The sequence below is a fragment of the Hyperolius riggenbachi genome, chromosome 12 (assembly GCF_040937935.1).
Source record: "Hyperolius riggenbachi isolate aHypRig1 chromosome 12, aHypRig1.pri, whole genome shotgun sequence".
In the NCBI taxonomy this organism is placed as follows: Eukaryota; Metazoa; Chordata; class Amphibia; order Anura; family Hyperoliidae; genus Hyperolius; species Hyperolius riggenbachi.
This window is the reverse complement of record NC_090657.1, coordinates 23,243,685-23,266,685: the sequence shown is the minus strand read 5'-3', so window position 1 is coordinate 23,266,685 and position 23,001 is coordinate 23,243,685. Positions and strand designations below refer to the sequence as shown.

Sequence of the window (23,001 nt, the reverse complement as noted above, 5' to 3'; positions counted from 1 at the left end):
TGTTTTTAATATATGTAGTGGGATGCGTACGTTTTTTCAACCTTGTTAATCCGCACAATTTTCATGTCTAACAAATGTGTTGTTACGATACAATTGTGAGTTACATACCCAATAGGAGAGACAAATGCCTTGCTAGTGCTACTATTAGGAAAGTGCAATGAAGTTAATTGGATTTGAAGTCATTTTACATCAATTGTTTAGTTTAATGAAGCAGATGCATAATAGTGTATACTGCTACAATGAATAAAATCAATATGTTGTTGTATATCCTCCTTTTGCAAAATTTTTTGATTGTAATCTTTACCTGTACTCAATGACTGTCCGGAATCTGTCGTAAGGTGTTTTGGACCATTGCTGTTAATACAACGTCTGTAGTTCATTCACGTTTCATGTGCTGTAAGAATTGAGATCTCTCATTAAATCACACCATTGATTTGCGGTCTAAGGACTAAGATGGACGTTCCAGAACATTGTCATTATTCCTCAGCATTAATGTATTATCGGATTTAGAGCAGTGTTTACGGTCGTTGTCTTTCTTAACGATTCAGGCAAGATGCATTTAAAGAGAAACTCCGACCAAGAATTGAACTTTATCCCAATCAGTAGCTGATACCCACTTTTACATGAGAAAAATAATGATTTTCACAAACAGACCATCAGGGGGCGCTGTGTGACTGATTTTGTGCTGAAACCCCTCCCACAAGAGGCTCTGGTACCGTACGGTACTCTGGGCAAACTGCCACAATGTAACAATGTTCAGACAGGAAATAGCTGCTTACAGCTGTCTGTTAAAGCCAGACCAGCTCCATAATCTGCCCACAGTAACAATGTCACCATGTAAAACATGTCAGAATGTGAATCTGGGAGAGAAAAGATTTTACAATGAGCAAACTCTGACTAAATCATGTATACATAATTATTGTAAAAATGAAGCACTTTTTTTATTACATTATTTTCACTGGAGTTCCTCTTTAAATCTTTCTTACTTATCCCTGTACATTGGTCTCCTCAATGTGCTGATACTGATTGGAAGCCATGCGACCCTTTACCCTTTGGCTAGATTCCCAGTCCCACTCCCTGCACTTGCCGTACACCCTCACAGTATTCTGAAACCATATTTAACTGTAGGTAGCATTTTTTTTTTTTTAATGCTGTGTTTTGTTTCCTCCATTCATAACGCCCCCTCTTTGCACAGGAAATGTACGTCGATTAACAAGGTTTAACAAGCTTTCAAATTTTACTTAACATTGTAAGATGTGTCCTTGTTTGTTTGTTTTTTTTGGTTTTCAATATGACTGTTTACATGACGTTAAACTATGTTATAGGTTTTGATAATGTGTGTGGTTTAATGCTCTTAGGCCTCTTTCACAACAAGACGTTGCGCTTTAGGGGACGTTAAGGTCTCATAACGTGCCCCTAACGCAACTTCCTGGTGGTGTTGAAGTTGGACGTCAGAGTAAGACGTGTTATGATGAGGCTCTTTCCTTGTAAACTGGAAGAATTCTGGATGAATCGAATCGGATCTTTCAAAAGATCCGGATCTTTGAACCGAATCTTTGAATCATTTTACTAGGGAAGCAGGGGTGCAGCAGAGTGAGAGGTGCAGGAGAATGAGGACACATTGAGGGTGCTAATGGGGAAGGGAGAGATGCAGCATGAAGATAGTGCTTGTGTTGTGAACAGAAGCTGCAGTTCCTGTTTCTTCCAGACATCCACTGTTAACCGAATCATTCATTGTGATGATCCGGATGATTCGACTCACAAAAAAGGTCTGGATCCAAGAACCGAATCGTTCATGATCCGCACAACACTAACGGCTCCTCCAAGTGCAGTGAATATTAATTAGCCATGTGGCTAGGAACAAAAGGACTCTCCCCTTACTGAGCATGTGCAAGCAGTGCAATGCAGCAAAGTACCAGTATAAGGAATAGCATGCTGGACTTTCCCAGAACGTGCAGCGTTACTATGTAACGCAACGTGTGCACTGTGAACAGCACATTGATTTTTCAGTGCTGTGAGTTGGGCTGCGTTACAGGCTGCTGTAACGTGGCACTGTAACGTCCCACTGTGAAAGCAGCCTTATTGTTATGCAATGCACTGTTTAACTGTAGGTATTATCTTCTTCCATCTTTATTTTAAAAACAATCTCACATTCTTTTTTAGTGGATCGGTCTCAGGCACGCAGGCGGGCCCGTTCCGCCTCTGCTCCTACCTCTTCCCGCAATATTGTGGACCCCAGTGAGGATCCTGCTGCTGCTGGCCCCCCCCCCCTGCAGATGATGAGGCTGGACCCAGCCACAGGCCCCGAAGCCGGCAGCGTGGGCGAAGGCGCTCCCGGAGCCGATCTGTGGCATGTAAGTATTTTGTAACAAAGTTGCAACATTGGTCAGATGAAAGTGGTACGTCTCTTAGGAGATTAGTACATAATGGATTTTTTGCAAAGAACAGTTGAATAACTTTTTTTACTGTCCTAAAAAAATAAAAAAGTTGAATGATACCATGTTTTCTTTTTATCTTAGCCTCTATCTCTGTGCGACTGCGCAGACGCCGGCCACGGCGAGAATCTCCAGGCAGGCCAGAACCTCGTTCCAGTGGAACTGCTGCTGAGTGTAAGTAAAAAATTTTTGGGTATAAAAAAATAACATGCAAGACGTAATGTATCCACAGCTATATTACAGTTCTAATTGAACCCTTTTTTTTTGAGGGGGGGGGGGGGGGGGAAGGGGGTGTAATATAAGTTGTTACGAGTGCTCAGTGCTAAAAATTTTCTAATTTCAATTCATCTTCTGGCCAGTGACCAGTTTGTTTTCTTTACATGGATGTTTGTAAAAATCGATCTTGTTTACAACTGGTGTTATCCAGGGAACTAATGGGATGAAGTAAATGCGATAGTAACATTGATGTTGTGGATGTTCTTTGAGAATTGTTATTTGAGTAATGTGCTATTGCTAATGTTTATTAGGTACATAGCGGCGACATCTTTCTCTGCGCTGCACAGAGTATATTGTGTTGTCACTTAACTGTCACTTTAGGTGCACACACAATGTAATCCATCCAAAAGTCCTATGTCTATATTGCCCTCAATTCCACTACCTTTATCAAACAGTTTACACAGTGTGTCATAATGTAACGCATGGGTATCATCAAATTTAGATTTCGCAAAAGTGTTATCGAATCGATGTATATAACGTTTCATCTAGAAAACATTCAATAAATATGTAAAAACGTACTGAATGCAAAAGTTGATTTTGCTTGTGCGTTACATGATTACACCCTTTAAAAAGTGTTTGATGCAGCTTATTGATTTGGAGCCATTGTGTAGTGTATGTATCGTATCGTACTCTAGGGTCTATTCAGGGTGAATCCAAGCCAAGTATACTAGTTGTAGATGTTTTGGATGTGGGCGGAAGAATGAGTGCTAGGAGGAAAACAATGTAGACAGAAGGAAAAACTTAAGGGACCACTATCGTGAAAGAAGTAGGCAGTTAAAATTGGACAGATGACAGGTTTTGGGCCAGTCCATCTTTTTAAAGGTGGCCACTAACTGTCCAATTTCTAGCGAAAAATCGTTCGAGCGATCAGAAATTCTGATCGGACGAAAAATCGTTCACTACACCATCAACTAACCAATCTTTGCTTCCGATCTATCACGACCACCAAGAAAATCCAAATTTTCGTTCAACGAAAATTCATTCGGGCGACATTTTTTTCACTCGTTCATAATCGATTGTGTCCACCAATGGAGATTATTTACAACCAATCCGATCAGAATTTCTAATCGCTCGAACGATTTTTCGCTAGAAATTGGACCGTTAGTGGCCAGCTTAAGTGGGATTCTCAGGGCTTTCTTTGTTTTCAACAGCATTTCCTGAACAGTTGCGAAATCTAACTGACATAATAGTGTGCAAGTGATTAGGGAGGCCGGCTGGTATCTTACTATTTTGTCAGTTAAACAGCTATTCAGGAAATGCTGTTGAAAAGAAAGCAAACCCTTGAAATACCCTATGAGGAGATGGATATGTCGGTTATGTCACATTTTAAATGCCTACTTTTTTTTGTGCGCTAGTGGTCCTTTAAGAACAGCATCCCGATGTTGAAGGGATTGGAATCGTTGCAAAGCAAGAGCACTAACCCACCCACCACCACTACATCACCGTTTCCAAATTAGAATACTTCTTCCAGCCAGTGAATATGTCCATAGTAAAAATAGTGCATTGTCCCGATCGGTGTAGCAGAGAGGGTCTGATTCTCTGTGATCTGCAGTATCACTGTGAATACAGATATATACCCGATTATTGATGATCTGCAGTATCACCGATAATCCGATATAACGCTAACCTCTGAACACCTGAGTAGTGTGAGTGCTTGGTGCAACAGTAATACCCTGAGGACTAAGCCTTAGAAACAAGTGCCATACAGTATGAAGTACTGCAGCAATACAGATTCCTTCTGAAGACCTGGACTCTCCCGGGGGAGGAGTCAGGCGAAGCGTATGAAGGACACAACGTGAGTGACACCTAGGAGAGGGTGTCACTAACAGATCTGGGAACTACCTCTAACATTAAGGTCAGTTCTGGAAGTCGGGCAAGCCAGGTCGTAACACACGGACAGATACAGTACAGATTCAGAAAGCAGAGGCGGAGTCTAATAAACAAGCAGGGTACGGCAACAGGGTATCAGAAATTTCGGGGTACAGAATCAGGAATCAGATGCAGGGTCTAAGAGCGAGCCGAGGTTCGTCAACAGGGTATCAGAATGACAAGGTACAAGATCAGAATACAGAAGAATAGTAACAAGCTTGGGGAACCTGAGGAGCGGGTTCCCAATGAATACAGGATGGGCCCTGAAGCAGCAAATACAGAGCTGGCCCTGTGGAGCAGGTGCCCAACAAATACAGAGCTGGCCCTATGGGGCAGGTGCCCAGCAAATACAGAGCTGGCCCTGGGGAGCAGGTGCCCAGCAAATACAAAGCTGGCCCTGGGGAGCAGGTGCCCAGCAAATACAGAGCTGGCCCTGTGGAGCAGGTGCCCAGCACATACAAGGCATGAACTATCTCCTAGCGATAGAGATAGTTCTCAGGGTTGGGAAGGCCCTGGGGAGCATGTGCCCAGCGAATACAGAGCTGGCCTTGTGGAGCCGGTGCCCAGCACTTACAAAGCTGGCCCTGTGAAGCAGGTGCCCAGCACATACAGAACTGGCCCTGTGAAGCAGGTGCCCAGCACATACAGAGCATGGACTATCTCCTAGCAATAGAGATAGTTTTCAGGGTCGAGAAGGCCAGGTCGGCAACTCACAGACAAACAAAGTACAGGATCAGAAGACAGAGGCAGATCCAGGGGCTAGCGGAGTTCGGCAACAGAGTATCAGAAAGGCAAGGTACAGAATCAGATATCTGGAGAGTAGTCAGACAGGCAGAAAGTCATAACAGATAATCACAATCAAACTAGTACTTTAGACTATCAACATAATCAAGCTAAGTGTAGGATTACAGCTCCAGCTGGTCCCGGCACACTTTCGGATCTAACTAAGGTCTGAGTGCTCCCACATAAGTGTTAGCAATGGCAGACAACCAGCAACTGACAAGCAGCAGAATATATAGTTGCTGGACTCTGCTGCCCCGCCCGAACCATTCAGCCAATCATGAGTCCTACAGGAGTCAGCTGACCTTCCTGATCAGCTGACACTTCCCCTGCTGGTATAAAGGTCCTGCATTCAGGCCCGCGCGTGCATAGCTCTCCATCTGTCTAGGTGCACTAACAGACCCAGCCACACCAAGCACATGCCGCCGCATGCAAGCAGCTGATTTGCTGTCAGGACATGCGGCGGCTTTTCCGTGTTCCACCACACAACCAGATGCGTGCAACCGCCGCGTAAGACACGGAGTCAGCCGCCTGGCTCTTGGCACACGCGGTGGCTTTTCCGCGTTTCCTCACATATATCATCCGTAAATGTAATGTAAGCCAAAGCTTTAATTTCACAACTTGAAAGGAAGCTTCATTCCAATCTGGCCATAAATAAATGTACATAATGGGGCAACATATCACTTGAGGAAATGTTGACAAGCTGCAGTACTATCCATGTGTGGAATGGTAGGTTAAAGTTATTTCACATCCATTGTAGCCACAACAATTTCTAATAAATTTTTGTGTTTCTTTTTTGGATTGCAAGACAATACTTTTGTCAGTCATATTTCAGTACTCTTTCTTTACTTTTGGTAAAACAATGATTTTTGAATTTGAATCTGGATGATACCAATCATTGGTAAACGTAGACATGAGTAAACAGTCAACTTTTGGCTTATAAAAAGCCTTCGTCGGACTGCTTCTTGACAAAAAATGAAAAACACACTTTATGAACACTGACATACAGAGGTGAATAATTTTTCTTATAAACATAAATGTATTTTTACATGACTTAACTGTTACTCAGAACAATTTTCCTTGCCTCTGGGATAAATGGATAACTACTAGTCACATGCACCATTAATTGTAAGCTAAAGAGAATTCAGGCATCTCAAACCAGCATATGCAAAAAAAAAAAAAAAAAAGTGACAGTAAACACCATCAAACACAGCATATGACACAAAAAATTAATGGAAAGATAAAAGAAAATTTTTCTTTTTCAACTTGTAAACCCATTGTACCAGCAAGAGAAATTGTAAACAAGAGTCCTGGTTTTAACCATGTTGTACAGATTTGATCCGATGTATAAACTTTGTCTCTTTTTTACATCTCACTTATTTCCAATTTGAAGCCACCCATTAATAAAGTCAATGTCTATGTTTGTAACCCGTGTTTTCACTGTTGGTCAGGGAAAAGTGCAAGGAAGGCTTTATATAATCTGATAAACCACTGATTACTTTTCTCCAATGTAGCCAATAAATGCTATCATCCTGTTTCCAAACTCCTTGTTTTTATGGCTAATACTGTAATACACTCTACTGTAATAACTTTTATTACACGTTATTGTCCAATGTCCATGTATAGTGTAATTTTGTAATTTTCGACATCTTGTTATTTACAGCTTCTCAACTTCTCACTGCCCGTGTTGCTGCACTAGAGCAGCAAGTTCAAGTTCTTCAATCAGAAGGACAGCAGCAGCGGGCAGAATACGAAGTGCGCCTCCAGCAGCAACAAGCTGCTTTTCAGCAGCAGATGCAGCAACTACAACAACTGCTGGAGGCGCAAATTGAGGACCAGCGGCAGAGGATTCTGGCCTGCAGGGAGGAGGGAGAACGGCTCCATGAGTACTTCACCCAGGTTGCCCGGAAAAGGAGGCTGTAATTGATATCTTTTGTTTAAAACCATTCCATTGTTGGCTTGTTGCCCTGGCTTTATGTTTATGGCCGTTGTCCTGTTGGAAGGTGAACCTCCACCACAGTCTCAAGTCTTTAGCAGACTCCAAGAGGATTTCTTCCAAGTTTGCCCTGTATTTGGCTCTGTCCATCTTCCCATCAACTCTGACCAGCTTCCCTGTCCCTGCTGAAGAGAAGCACCCCCAGAGCAGGATGCTTCCATCACCATATTTGACAGTGGGGATTGTGGTGTTCGGCGTGATGTGTAGTGTTAGTTTTCCGCCACACATAGCGGTTTGCATTTTGGCCAAAAAATTCCATTTTGGTCTCATCTGACCAGAGCACCTTCTTCCACATGGTTGCTGTGTCCTGTTAAAGGAAAATTAACTTACTCAATGAGACTTCTCCATTCAGTTGCCAATGAAAATGAAATCTTTATTCACTTGTACAAGGGCGTTTTCTCAGCCAGCATGAGTATGGACACTATGACTACACAGGTCCTGCATAGCAAGAAAAAGCAAACTCTTCCTGTGTGCAGAGGCTTTTAAACCTAATGAATATAATAAAATATTCCTCCCTTTGGGCAGTTCTTTCTGTTAAAAGTCCAATCATCATGTCCAGTTCCTCCTTTTAGGTGGGGTCGTTCTTCCTCTGTGTCCCTCATGAATAAATGAAAGTCAACAGGAAGAAGAAATCCTCTGACATCAGTTCCTTGTCTTATGTCCTTCAAAATCACCCATACTTTCAGAGAACTGGTTTTAGGCTGTTCTTTTCAACTCACTGCCCCGTGCTTGGTACAGAGTGACACTGGGAGATCTGAAGGTCGTTCTGGCTTACTGTGAAGGAATATAGAAAGCTATACACAGTGAATGGTTCAAAACATATATTCAGTGTTATTGTGATAACTCCTTGGTTAACTTAAAGTGTCATTCTAACACAACAATCTAATCTTTGTGCATGTGGTCTGTATAGTCACATAGGTTACACAGGATATACATGATATACAGGGTATACATAAAGATTAACAGATTTAATTATAAAATTCTTTCCACATTTCCCTCCTGTTTATAATTAATACTGTGGGTTGTGGCTTGATTACATATGTGTATAAAAGGAATATTTACATTCACATTTCTGTGCTTATGTTTACTTAAACCTCAGGTATCTGCAAATGTGTCTCCACTACAGGGGTTAGAGATTCAAGCAAACACAGCCTTCTACTCCCCTTTGCTGCAAATGGGTATGCACTACAGCAAGTCAGGGCATAGAAGTGAAATGATCAAAAACAAAAATCAGGCTCTGGCCGTGAGCTGGAATTATTGCCTCACACGTTGGCCTGGCCATCTCCCTCCAGCATACCATCATAATCTCCTCCCAAATCACCGTATGCTTCTTCATCATGCTGTGCTAAGGCTGCATACATAGTAGTACTCATATGCTTATCTATCAACCTTGCAAAAAATGTTCTCAGCATTGGAAAAATACAGCAGGCTAATAGGAACAGAACCATAAGAACAGTTAGGAATGCGATACCAAAACTCTGAAAAAATGAAGTCCAGCTTCCAAACCAGTTCTGTAACCAGTCTGTTATTGGGTTTGAAACACCTGAGTTTCGTTTCAGCTCTTCAGATAGGTCTTTTAACTGCTGAAGAGCCACTGTCACTTTTCCATCAGGGGACGTGTTATCTGGAATGTAGGTACAACATTGTTCCCCAAAAAATTCACATACACCCCCTTTCTCTGCCAGCAGCATATCTAATGCAATTCTATTCTGCAATGCTGTTAATGATGTTGCTTTCAGTTGTTCTGCCAAACCTTCGATAGCATCTCTAGTATAATTAACAAATCTTTGCTGATTGTAATAAATGTAATTAATCCAATCTACATTTTTGTTAACTGTTGGCCATAAGAAAATTGACTCAAATCCTGCAGCAATTTGGTTCCTAGCCTTGAACTCGTCTGGCACCCCTCTGGGGACCCCTATTGCATCAATATATACATATGGGTCCAAACTCCCTTTTGGTGCCTCCCTTCTACTCCGGTGTACCTTTTTATCCACCAAAATTTTAAAGGACTCATAGGGCAATATAGTGACATGTTCTATCATCCAGACAGGGGCACACAACCCTTTCCATTCTGGTGGCAATGATGATTCTGCTTTGTTGGGTTCACAAGTCCACCAAGTATCTTCTAACTGCCATTTTGTTCCTAGGCTTAACCTTTTATCATTGGTTATCTCCACTATTTCTCCACAATACTTGATCATTGGATGGTTACTGGGGGCAGATCTATTATAGCACGTAAGATTGCTGGCTGTAGCAAATGCACGCTGTGGCGTGCCTGGTACCTTCATACGGACTCTCTCTGTAGTACAGTTCCGTGGTTGATTCACACTTATCATACTTTGTATCATACATTCTAATTCAGACCCACTCGCCACTACTGATACCAGAGCAATCTGCGGTCTAGCCGCTGCACACACAATACAGTCAGACACATTCACTCGGTACATTCACTCGGTTTGCAGTAAAAATTGCCAAAGTAATCCAAAAATTAAAAATTCCACCGGTCACTAAAACTTTATCACCAGTCACGTTCATCTTGTTAATACTGTCCGGTGGGGATGGGTCAGTAATCTCTTTGTCTATCCTGTCATTGCTGTTCAATGGAGGTCGTATTGTCATTGTCATTGTCATTCCAGGGCTCTTCTTCTTCTTTAAAAATGCTATGGCTCTAACCCAACTTCCCCTATGTAGCCTTTTTAGGTATCTGTTCCCCCTTTTTTATCTCCTTTTCACCATGGTTCAAGATAAAGAACTACACCTGTGCCTTAGGAAGAATCCTCTAATATCTTCCCACAGCCTTTGAGATCGTGGTCGCACTGAGGCTCAGGCAAATGTTCCCGTCGCCTCAGGATCTCAAATTTCCGCCCCTCTTTACCCCGTGGTGCTAACTATCAAGAACAGATTGGATCTGGCTACTGTTTTAAAAGGAAATGACCGCTAAGCGTTCTTCTTGAGCAAGATTCAAACAACATTTCTTTTGTTTCAAAAAAACCACCGAAGCTTCATGTGAGTGTTCGTAGCAAGCTGTGGCTCTGGATCTTTTAATTAATCTGGATTCGGAGGGCCCATGTGCGCCCTCTTGCAATGGCTTAAATGTTCCCATGTGGTTTTATTCTAATTTAGCCACTATCCCTCCTGTTGACACATGTAAGACTCATGTGTCATCACCACAAATAAATTGGACAAAATCAGTCAAAGGAAGGTTAGTAGGTCAGCAGTGTACAGAGCGACCTGTAGGTAAAGTCTTAGACTGTAAGTCAGCAGAGGGAGTTGTAGTTGCATATGTCAGGACTGCCAAGTCGTTGCCACGGGAGATGAGGGGACTGGGATGTTGCACACATGTGAATGGCCAGTGTTGTGGGAGCCCGGAGAACATCCATGGTCTGTGGGACGGGTGGGCTCCTCAGTTGCTGACACCTAACCCTGCGGACGCCACTAAGCCGCAGACGTATGCATGATGGGAAAGCATACAGGCTGGTAGTGAAAACAGTGGGGGACGGGATCCCATATAACAGGGTGGCGTAGGGTAAGTGATAAACACACAGCTTGAGCAAAGACGCAGATAGAAGCTTATCTATTCTACGATGTTCTTCAGCTCACTACTGTAAGACCTGTTGGTGTATTCCCTCCTGTGCACATAAAACTGATCCACAGGGATTTGTCAATTGCCCTGGGACAAGTCACTGCGCACATGCGGACGGGAAAAAACATCCTTTGGTCAGTAAACAACAAAGAAAACAAAAGTACAGGGCCAGGGTGGTGCAGCAGTTTTGGACAATAAAGACGTAGATGCCCAAGCAAACTGGCTGTGCAGCATAGGCGGGGGGGGGGGGGATGGATGGATGGAGCTGGTGGGATTGGGCTGGTGGGGGTGGGGTTGGGCTCTTGGCAGAGAACTACAATCATGCATCCCTCTCTGCAGTCCGCCATTAGACAAGGCATCGTGGTCAAAATATCTCTATCAAAGTCATTTTACTGAACTTCTTCTAACATACCCACAATTTATAAAAATTTAATCAGATGTCAATCAAAACAGTCAATCAGTCGATGACAATGACCCACATACTACAGCAATACAGCAATCAATTGTTCCCAGAAACAAAAACAAAAATCATCATATTTACTCTTATTAACTGAAAGTAATATTTGCGGGGTTTCTCTTTTTCTTTTCTTTTTTTTTTTTTTTTTATTTATCCCGCATTCTGGGTTCCATAAAATATATACATTAACTTCTTGCAAACAAACCTTTCATCTTGCTGCATGCATTCTCTCAAATCACTCCGTTCTGCTCCAACACACATCTAGGCTGGGACTATTAGTCCATGAAGCCTCTTGCCCCCTCCTCAGAAATGTGGGCGTAACTCATACCTTCTCACAGATTCCAGACAGAAACTCCACTCAAATTTCACAGAATTCAACAGTACAAACACATCCCAAATAGCATTCACAAACAGACAACTGCAATAGTTAAAATCACTTTTAAACTTTCAATCTTCAGACGAACATCGGACAAACAGAGTATAAAACTTGTACAGACATTTGTATACTGTACAAACTACACAAACAACAAACAGACAGACAGCAGCTCATAACTTGTGGATTTCTCCTGTAGCCCCCCTCCTCCTCCCCCTCTGCTGGAAACTTCCCCCGGGAGCTCTGGTGATTTAGATTACAGAGCTCAGAATTCCCAGCTTCACATCTTACACACCACAACGTAACATTCTATGTTCATCAATAAATTCACTTTCTCATTTGCCTTCAACTAGGGCACAAATTAGTACCCTAAACCACACTCTGTCACTGTGGACCTTGAGCTCTCTGGGGACACTGTCGGACCAGGTGACCTTTCAACCCACATTCAAAACATGCTCCGCGTTCTCTGCGACCTTCATAGTCCTTAAATCTGCGCTTTTGTGAGCGCGTGTGGCTGTTACCACCATTCACACAACAATTACTTTCATCCTTGTTGCCATCAGAAACATATGCAGCAACTTTCTTCCCTTTCACACATACAGGGTGCCGGGTGCTTTCTAGAAAATCACTCGGTCCGCAGATTCTATGATCCACAACATATTGTGTGACACACTTGCACAATCCTTCAGTCAAAACCTCACGTACAGCAATCCTACACCGTTCATAAGGGGAATCTGTCGTTTCAGCAGCAGGGGGAGCTATACCTCTATATTTGCTAAAAACCTTCATCACTGTATCCAATAGCTCATCTATGTCTGATGCATTAATACCATATTCCGCCTCATATGTCTGGGAGGTCCCATCCACCTTTTGTGGGAGGGGCTGAGTTTGGTTTTGGGGAGGGTTCTGGGGAACTTGACATACAGTAGATGGTACCTCCTCCAAGTCTTTGTTTTCTATACTTGGCCCCTCCTCATTTATACCTCTAGTAGCCATCTTTGAGCTTCTGTTAAACAATATTACTTTTCGAAAATCACATTACCCTGAACATCTCCTTTAATTTGAGAAACAAGTTTCTTTACAGCTGTCAAAATGCAGATACCCTAAAAACCTATATTTATTTCCCACAGGCTGCGATATTTTACCCAATTTGTTTTTACTTTTTCCTACGCATAACACATACATCATTAATGGCCATAACTTTGCTTGCACCTTGCCCCATTGATCTATATACAGCACTATGATGTAACACTTCCTACTGTTTCAATCCCGTTCACTCACTTATTGTTGGATTTACAATGTCCCGCGGTCCCCTCCCGGAATATACTGCCTTCTATGCACAAAGATGTAACAATTCCTGCAATTACAGCGCAAAGATCTTACAATTCCCGCTGAGGCAGAGTGCCTGCACTAAGATGGAAACATTCCTGCCAAGGCACCTCGAGGGCTGCAGCTGAGACCTGGACAACACTCAACGTGATGAACCTCTGTGTGGGCTAATCTCGACTGAAGTACAGAAACAATCTGTGATCTAGATCCACTCCGATATTACTGCCTGTTACGCGGCTGTGTTCTATTACAAAAACGTACAATTCCGCTGAGGCACACAGTAGCTTAGGAAACTGACCACAGATTGTGTCATACAAAACAATATAACAACACATCAAAACCTATACTCTAATTTTGCGCAGCCCTGCGTATGAGAAGTTACAGAAATAAAAGGTAGTACTTACAATTAAGAAGCTTTCAGGACACCCGAGAACTTTGTTTTAGAATCCTAAGCAGGCGATTTCACCGACCTTGGCTAAGAAGTCTCACAGTTCGAAATAAACCGTACGTCACAAAGACGTGAGCTCCAGTTGCGTTTGGCCACCTGCTTTTTGAAGGAAACGTCGTCCCGGTGGGCTTTCACCAGCTTTTTTTATCAGATTCGCCAGTCGCAAACGCGCTCCTGGGTCTCACGTTTCTGTGACTATAGGTTTTCCGGTTCGATGCAGACCAGATGTTAAAGGAAAATTAACTTACTCAATGAGACTTCTCCATTCAGTTGCCAATGAAAATGAAATCTTTATTCACTTGTACAAGGGCGTTTTCTCAGCCAGCATGAGTATGGACACTATGACTACACAGGTCCTGCATAGCAAGAAAAAGCAAACTCTTCCTGTGTGCAGAGGCTTTTAAACCTAATGAATATAATAAAATATTCCTCCCTTTGGGCAGTTCTTTCTGTTAAAAGTCCAATCATCATGTCCAGTTCCTCCTTTTAGGTGGGGTCGTTCTTCCTCTGTGTCCCTCATGAATAAATGAAAGTCAACAGGAAGAAAAAATCCTCTGACATCAGTTCCTTGTCTTATGTCCTTCAAAATCACCCATACTTTCAGAGAACTGGTTTTAGGCTGTTCTTTTCAACTCACTGCCCCGTGCTTGGTACAGAGTGACACTGGGAGATCTGAAGGTCGTTCTGGCTTACTGTGAAGGAATATAGAAAGCTATACACAGTGAATGGTTCAAAACATATATTCAGTGTTATTGTGATAACTCCTTGGTTAACTTAAAGTGTCATTCTAACACAACAATCTAATCTTTGTGCATGTGGTCTGTATAGTCACATAGGTTACACAGGATATACATGATATACAGGGTATACATAAAGATTAACAGATTTAATTATAAAATTCTTTCCACAGTCCCCCACATGGCTTGTGGCAAACTGCAAACAGGACTTCTTATGCTTTTCTGTTAACAATGGCTTTCTTCTTGCCACTCTTCCATAAAGGCCAACTTTGTGCAGCGCATGACTAATACTTGTCCTATGGACAGAGTCTCCCACCTGAGCTGTAGATCTCTGCAGCTCGTCCAGAGTGACCGCGGGCCTCTTGACTGCATTTCTGATCAGCGCTCTCCTTGTTCGGCCTGTTAGTTTAGGTGGATGGCCTTGTCTTGGTTGGTTTACAGTTGTGCCATACTCCTTCCATTTCTGAATGATTGCTTGAACAGTGCTCCGTGGGATGTTCAAGGGTTTGGAAATCTTTTTGTAGCCTAAGCCTGCTTTACATTTCTCAACAACTTTATCCCTGACCTGTCTGGTATGTTCTTTGGACTTCACGGTGCTGTTGCTCCCAATATTCTCTTAAGGTGCCCATACACTCGTCAGATTGGCAGCAGATAGATAAGAAATGCATCTGATGATCTATCTGATGCGTTTTTAGAACATTTTTTACCAGGATAGAATTCCAATGGATTTCAGTTTGAAATCTATTGAAATTCGATCTGATGGCATTTTTTTGCCATCAGATTTCCATTAAGGCCAATGCAAACTGATAAGCAATCTCATCAGATCGACCTAAATTTTCCACCCTGCAAGTTCGATGGAAATCCATCGAAATCGATCGAAATCGGCCGTCGATCGGTCGATTGGCCAACCGATTTGCAATCGATCGATCGATCGGGATCGATCGGTCGGCCAGAAAATCGGCTGAGTGTATGGGCTGCTTAAGACAACCTCTGAGGCCATCACAGAGCAGTTGTATTTGTACTGACATAGATTACACACATGTGCACTGTAATCTCTTACCCACCCTGTTTTAAAACAGCAGGCAAATGGTTGATTTCATATTGGCAGCCATCCTTTTGGTGAGGTGACAGGGGGCCAGATTTAGCAAGAGTGTTTCAGACAAAACATTAGTAGGTTTTTAGAAAACCGTGCTGAATTGTCTCAGACATCCTAAGAAATCACTAGCTAGTGCAGATTCTTTCTTAAACTGTAAGGAATAGAAGGAGCTAGGAATGTCATACACTGCAGTGTGTGAGGAAAATTGCTGTTGCTGAGGTAACCAACACACCTGCTGTCAGCAAGCTCTGAGTGAGGGGGGAGGTGCCCTTCACAAATCACATCTAGCCTACACTATCTGTAGAACTGCTAATGAGCACCTCTTATCTGCAGCAGTAAATGAATGGATTTGCACTTTTCTTAAAGTGACACTGAAGTGAAAAAAAATAATGATATTGTGATTTGTATGTGTAGTACAGCTAAGAAATAAAACATTAAGATCAGATACATCAGTCTACTTTTTTCCAGTACAGGAAGAGTTAAGAAACTCCATTTCTTATCTCTATGCAAAAAAGCCATTAAGCTTTACGACTTTCAAAATCGTAGTGGACTGGAGAGGGCTGTTTTCTGACTTTGATTATGTCAACTGTTATTGAACTATTTACTTTTTCTCGGCCAGAGGAGAGGTCATTAGTTCACATACTGCTCTGATAGAATAATTTTGAATGCTGAGTGTTGTGTAATCTGAACATATTATAGAATGATGCTATGGTAGAAATAACACTATATTACTTAAAGGGACTCCGAGCAGTGCGGAAACTATGGAAAGATGCATATCATTTTAAAGAGACACTGAAGCGTAAAAAAAATGTATGATATTATGATTTGTATGTGTAGTACTGCTAAGAAATTAAACATTAAGATCAGATACATCAGTCTAATTGTTTCCAGTACAGGAAGAGTTGAGAAACTCCAGTTGTTATCTCTATGCAAACAAGCCATTAAGCTCTACCACAAAGTTAGTCGTGGAGAGGGCTGTTACCTGACTTTTATTATCTCAAGTGTTATTGTACTGTTTACTTTTCCTCTGCTAGAGGAGAGGTCATTACTTCACAGACTGCTCTGAAAGACTCATTTTGAATGCAGAATGTTGTGTAATCTGCCATATTATAGAATGATGCAATGTTAGAAAAAACACTATATACCTGAAAATAAAAGTATGACAATATTTTCTTTGCTGCTAATCTTCTAGTAATTATTCATAGTACACAACCAATTCATTATATCATATTTTTTTTTCGCTTCAATGTCTCTTTAAAGCTCTCTTTCTCCCCTTTCCAATGATATATAAACCACCACCCTACGCTTTTTAGTTTTCTCCACTTTTGCCATTGAAATCAAGGCCGCGGCAATTTCAATCGTGAAAATCGTGAAAACTAAAAGGCGTAGGGCGGTGGTTTATATATCATTGCAAAGAGGAGAAAGAGAGCTTTAAAATGATATGCATCTTTACATAGTTTCCGCACTGCTCGGAGTCCCTTAAAAACAAAAATATGGGAATATTTTCTTTGCTGTTAATCTTTTAGTAATTATTCATAGTACACAACCAAATCATTATATCATATCTTTTTTTTCGCTTCAGTGTCTCTTTCACTGTAGTGTAGCTCTAAAACTCCACGCTAAACTGCCAATATTACATAGGCTTTGGGAAGTTTATTACTATCATGCAGAACTGTTCCTCTGCTCGAACAGTTGTAGAAGAAAAACCTGTCGGTAATGTTTTGACAAATCTGGCCCAGGGAGTATGACACACAGCGCCAACTGTCCTGTGTCCTGGTCACCCCTCCAAGATGATAGGCAACCTGAATAGCAACATAGGAAATCCCATCATGCTTTGTAGGTCTCTCCAAACAGAATTATCTCAAATTCTTTCTGTTGTAAGAAAGCAAAGTTTTATTTTTGTTGCATGTTTTGTAATTTTTTTACCTTTTTTTAAAAAAGTTTAACCAACTTATTGCAAATTGCAATAAAAGTTTAAAAAAAACCTGGTCCTTGTTGTATTGTATGTATTGAACAATGTTACAATGTATGTCTAACTAGTTGGTGATGATAACCATCATGCTCTTGCCTGCCTGGCATATTTTTATGTCTGTTGTATGCACCACACAACGTCCGGCAGTTGACTTGTCACAGCAGCAGAAGTAAGTATCATTAGGTTTGAGAGTCTTGACAGCAGGTAACGGCACCAGAGTAGACAGGCTCTTTCCCTCTTAGAGACATGGGTTGAAGGATATAACGTCCGGCAGTAGACTTGTCACAGCAGCAGAAGTAAGTATCAGTACTCTTGAGACAGCAGGTAACGGCAGCAGAGTAGACAGGCCCTTGCCCCTTAAGGCTCATACACACATCAGACTATAGTCTTTGGAAAATGAAAGATCACAGACCAATCTTACCACCCTTCATGTAGTATGAGAGCCATACTCTACACAGTCTTTTCTATGGAGCTGAACTCCACATCAGAAAAAAATCTTTGCAAGATGCTGCACACACAGATGCTGTACAGACACAAAAGATCAGTATCTGCAAAAGATCTGTTCCTGCAAAAGATCCATTCCTGCAAATTGCAATGATAGTCTATGAGATCTGCAGATCATCGTACACACATGATTTAACTGACATTCATCTGCAGATCAAGCAATCATATGCAGATCTGAAAATCCATCCTGGTGGATCTGATCTGCAGATGAATGTCCGTTAAATCAGGTGTGTATGATGATCTGCAGATCTCATAGACTATCATTGCAATTTGCAGGAATGGATTTTTGGCAGGAACAGATCTTTTGCAGATACTGATCTTTTGTGTCTGTACAGCATCTGTGTGTGCAGCATCTTGCAAAGATTTTTTTCTGATGTGGAGTTCAGCTCCATAGAAAAGACTGTGTATGTATGGCTCTCATACTACATGAAGGGTGGTAAGATTGGTCTGTGATCTTTCATTTTCCAAAGACTATGGTCTGATGTGTGTATGTGGCCTTAGAGACATGGGTTGAAGGATATAACGTCCGGCAGTAGACTTGTCACAGTAGTAGTAAGTATCATTAGGTTTTAGAGTCTTGATACAGCAGGTAACGGCAGCAGAGTACACAGGCCCTTGCCCCTTAGGGACCTGTGTTGAAGGATATAACGTCCGGCTGTTGAATTGACACAGCAGTAGTAGTAGTAAGTATCATTAGGTTTTAGAGTCTTGAGACAGCAGGTAACGGCAGCAGAGTACACAGGCCCTTGCCCTATAGGGACCTGTGTTGAAGGATATAACGTCCGGCAGTAGACTTGTCACAGCAGTAGTAGTAGTAGTAAGTATCATTAGGTTTTAGAGTATTGAGACAGCAGGTAAAGGCAGCAGAGTAGACAGGCCCTTGCCCCTTAGGGACCTGTGTTGAAGGATATAACGTCCGGCAGTAGACTTGTCACAGCAGTAGTAAGTATCATTAGGTTTTAGAGTCTTGAGACAGCAGGTAACAGCATGAGTAGTAGACAGGCCATTGCCCCTTAGAGACATGGGTTGAACGATATAACGTCCGGCAGTTGAATTGACACAGCAGTAGTAGTAGTAAGTATCATTAGGTTTTAGAGTCTTGAGACAGCAGGTAACGGCAGCAGAGTAGACAGGCCCTTGCCCCTTAGAGACATGGGTTGAAGGATATAACGTCCGGCAGTAGACTTGTCACAGTAGTAGTAAGTATCATTAGGTTTTAGAGTCTTGAGACAGCAGGTAAAGGCAGCAGAGTAGACAGGCCCTTGCCCCTTAGGGACCTGTGTTGAAGGATATAACGTCCGGCAGTAGACTTGTCACAGCAGTAGTATCATTAGGTTTTAGAGTCTTGAGACAGCAGGTAACGGCATGAGTAGTAGACAGGCCATTGCCCCTTAGAGACATGGGTTGAACGATATAACGTCCGGCAGTAGACTTGTCACAGCAGTAGTAAGTATCATTAGGTTTTAGAGTCTTGAGACAGCAGGTAACGGCATGAGTAGTAGACAGGCCATTGCCCCTTAGAGACATGGGTTGAACGATATAACGTCCGGCAGTTAAATTGACACAGCAGTAGTAGTAGTAAGTATCATTAGGTTTTAGAGTCTTGAGACAGCAGGTAACGGCAGCAGAGTACACAGGCCCTTGCCCCTTAGAGACATGGGTTGAAGGATATAACGTCCGGCAGTAGACTTGTCACAGTAGTAGTAAGTATCATTAGGTTTTAGAGTATTGAGACAGCAGGTAAAGGCAGCAGAGTAGACAGGCCCTTGCCCCTTAGGGACCTGTGTTGAAGGATATAACGTCCGGCAGTAGACTTGTCACAGCAGTAGTAGTAGTAGTAAGTATCATTAGGTTTTAGAGTCTTGAGACAGCAGGTAAAGGCAGCAGAGTAGACAGGCCCTTGCCCCTTAGGGACCTGTGTTGAAGGATATAACGTCCGGCAGTAGACTTGTCACAGCAGTAGTAGTAGTAGTAAGTATCATTAGGTTTTAGAGTCTAGAGACAGCAGGTAACGGCAGCAGAGTAGACAGGCCCTTGCCCCTTAGGGACCTGTGTTGAAGGATATAACGTCCGGCAGTTGAATTGACACAGCAGTAGTAGTAGTAAGTATCATTAGGTTTTAGAGTCTTGAGACAGCAGGTATCGGCAGCAGAGTACACAGGCCCTTGCCCCTTAGGGACCTGTGTTGAAGGATATAACGTCCGGCAGTAGACTTGTCACAGCAGTAGTAGTAGTAGTAAGTATCATTAGGTTTTAGAGTCTAGAGACAGCAGGTAACGGCAGCAGAGTAGACAGGCCCTTGCCCCTTAGGGACCTGTGTTGAAGGATATAACGTCCGGCAGTTGAATTGACACAGCAGTAGTAGTAGTAAGTATCATTAGGTTTTAGAGTCTTGAGACAGCAGGTATCGGCAGCAGAGTACACAGGCCCTTGCCCCTTAGGGACCTGTGTTGAAGGATATAACGTCCGGCTGTTGAATTGACACAGCAGTAGTAGTAGTAAGTATCATTAGGTTTTAGAGTCTTGAGACAGCAGGTAACGGCAGCAGAGTACACAGGCCTTTGCCCCATAGGGACCTGTGTTGAAGGATATAACGTCCGGCAGTAGACTTGTCACAGCAGTAGTAGTAGTAGTAAGTATCATTAGGTTTTATAGTCTTGAGACAGCAGGTAACGGCAGCAGAGTAGACAGGCCCTTGCCTCTTAGAGACATGGGTTGAAGGATATAACGTCCGGCAGTAGACTTGTCACAGTAGTAGTAAGTATCATTAGGTTTTAGAGTATTGAGACAGCAGGTAAAGGCAGCAGAGTAGACAGGCCCTTGCCCCTTAGGGACCTGTGTTGAAGGATATAACGTCCGGCAGTAGACTTGTCACAGCAGTAGTAGTAGTAGTAAGTATCATTAGGTTTTATAGTCTTGAGACAGCAGGTAACGGCAGCAGAGTAGACAGGCCCTTGCCTCTTAGAGACATGGGTTGAAGGATATAACGTCCGGCAGTAGACTTGTCACAGTAGTAGTAAGTATCATTAGGTTTTAGAGTATTGAGACAGCAGGTAAAGGCAGCAGAGTAGACAGGCCCTTGCCCCTTAGGGACCTGTGTTGAAGGATATAACGTCCGGCAGTAGACTTGTCACAGCAGTAGTAGTAGTAGTAAGTATCATTAGGTTTTAGAGTCTAGAGACAGCAGGTAACGGCAGCAGAGTAGACAGGCCCTTGCCCCTTAGGGACCTGTGTTGAAGGATATAACGTCCGGCAGTTGAATTGACACAGCAGTAGTAGTAGTAAGTATCATTAGGTTTTAGAGTCTTGAGACAGCAGGTAACGGCAGCAGAGTACACAGGCCTTTGCCCCATAGGGACCTGTGTTGAAAGATATAACGTCCGGCAGTAGACTTGTCACAGCAGTAGTAGTAGTAGTAAGTATCATTAGGTTTTATAGTCTTGAGACAGCAGGTAACGGCAGCAGAGTAGACAGGCCCTTGCCCCTTAGAGACATGGGTTGAAGGATATAACGTCCGGCAGTAGACTTGTCACAGTAGTAGTAAGTATCATTAGGTTTTAGAGTATTGAGACAGCAGGTAAAGGCAGCAGAGTAGACAGGCCCTTGCCCCTTAGGGACCTGTGTTGAAGGATATAACGTCCGGCAGTAGACTTGTCACAGCAGTAGTAGTAGTAGTAAGTATCATTAGGTTTTAGAGTCTAGAGACAGCAGGTAACGGCAGCAGAGTAGACAGGCCCTTGCCCCTTAGGGACCTGTGTTGAAGGATATAACGTCCAGCTGTTGAATTGACACAGCAGTAGTAGTAGTAAGTATCATTAGGTTTTAGAGTCTTGAGACAGCAGGTAACGGCAGCAGAGTACACAGGCCTTTGCCCCATAGGGACCTGTGTTGAAGGCTATAACGTCCGGCAGTAGACTTGTCACAGCAGTAGTAGTAGTAGTAAGTATCATTAGGTTTTATAGTCTTGAGACAGCAGGTAACGGCAGCAGAGTAGACAGGCCCTTGCCCCTTAGAGACATGGGTTGAAGGATATAACGTCCGGCAGTAGACTTGTCACAGTAGTAGTAAGTATCATTAGGTTTTAGAGTCTAGAGACAGCAGGTAAAGGCAGCAGAGTAGACAGGCCCTTGCCCCTTAGGGACCTGTGTTGAAGGATATAACGTCCGGCAGTAGACTTGTCACAGCAGTAGTAGTAGTAGTAAGTATCATTAGGTTTTAGAGTCTAGAGACAGCAGGTAACGGCAGCAGAGTAGACAGGCCCTTGCCCCTTAGGGACCTGTGTTGAAGGATATAACGTCCGGCAGTTGAATTGACACAGCAGTAGTAGTAGTAAGTATCATTAGGTTTTAGAGTCTTGAGACAGCAGGTAACGGCAGCAGAGTACACAGGCCTTTGCCCCATAGGGACCTGTGTTGAAAGATATAACGTCCGGCAGTAGACTTGTCACAGCAGTAGTAGTAGTAGTAAGTATCATTAGGTTTTATAGTCTTGAGACAGCAGGTAACGGCAGCAGAGTAGACAGGCCCTTGCCCCTTAGAGACATGGGTTGAAGGATATAACGTCCGGCAGTAGGCTTGTCACAGCAGTAGTAGTAGTAGTAAGTATCATTAGGTTTTAGAGTCTTGAGACAACAGGATAACGGCAGCAGAGTAGACAGGCCCTTGCCCCTTAGGGACCTGTGTTGAAGGATATAACGTCCGGCAGTAGACTTGTCACAGCAGTAGTAGTAAGTATCCTATTAGGTTTGAGACTGCAGGTTTTTGATGGGAAATGAACGGGGGAAATAAATCAGATACAATATTCGCCAAGTTTGTAAGGGATACTTTTCATCTTCTTCAACGATTTTTTTTATTTGGTCTCCTTAAAGGGAAGGTTCAGGGAGGGTGGGTAAAAAATAAAAATCAAATTCCACTTACCCGGGGCTTCCTCCAGCCCGTGGCAGGCAGGAGGTGCCCTCGCCGCCGCTCCGCAGGCTCCCGGTGGTCTCCGGTGGCCGACCCGACCTGGCCAGGCCGGCTGCCAGGTCGGGCTCTTCTGCGCTCCAAGGCCCGGAACTTCTGCGTCCCACGCCGGCGCTCTGACGTCATCGGACGTCCTCCAGGCTCTACTGCGCATGCGCAGTACTTCTGCGCCTGCGCAGTAG

The 23,001-nt window shown here is 43.0% G+C and overlaps 1 protein-coding gene across 1 annotated transcript in view; it reads right to left on the bottom strand.

Moving 5' to 3' along the window:
- Positions 1-274: 274 nt before the first annotated feature.
- Positions 275-23,001, bottom strand: part of LOC137541345 (VID27-like protein) — a 353,729-nt gene continuing 331,002 nt past the window's right edge. Inside the window, exon 4 of the transcript XR_011025129.1 lies at positions 275-394. The gene's annotated coding sequence lies outside the window, so the exon portion shown is untranslated. The remainder of the gene's footprint in view (positions 395-23,001) is intronic.